Raw genomic sequence first — 634 nt, forward strand, 5'->3', positions numbered from 1 at the left:
AGTCTGTTAAAAGACAGGTCAGATTCAGCTTTGAACAGGATTATATCAAGTTTATTCAAGGACTGGGCCCACTTGCACTTCTCTTCCTAGTGGGAAAAGGCCATTTGACCCTATCTCAGCTTTCTTTTCTCTTAGGTGAGGAAAGAAGAGGTTTTGATTGATCACATAGTACATTTTGAAATTTGGAGAAACAGTAATGACAGGAAGGCTTCTTTTTTAAAAATTTAAGTATGGTTGGCTTACGATATTATATTGGTTTCAGGTGTACAATATAGTGATTTGACACGTATATTCCTTCTGATGTTATCATCATGCTGAGTCTATAATGCTGAGACAGCTGTCACGATGCAAAGTTACCACAATATTATTAACTATATTCTTCTTCACTTTTTTCGCCCATCTCTCATTGCCCCTCACCTCTGGCAACCATCAGTTTGATCTCTATGAGTCTGTTTTGTTTAGTCTGTTCATTTGTTTTGTTTTGTTAGATTCCACAAATGAGTGAAATTACATATTTGTCTTTTCCTGACTTATTTCACTTAGCATAATACCCTCTAGGTCTACCAATGTTGTCACAAATGGCAAGATTTTATTCTTTCTTATTGCTGAGTACTATTCCAGTGTATGTATGTAT

The sequence above is a fragment of the Pteropus vampyrus genome, unplaced genomic scaffold, assembly GCF_000151845.1.
Source record: "Pteropus vampyrus isolate Shadow unplaced genomic scaffold, Pvam_2.0 Scaffold354, whole genome shotgun sequence".
Taxonomy (NCBI): Eukaryota; Metazoa; Chordata; class Mammalia; order Chiroptera; family Pteropodidae; genus Pteropus; species Pteropus vampyrus.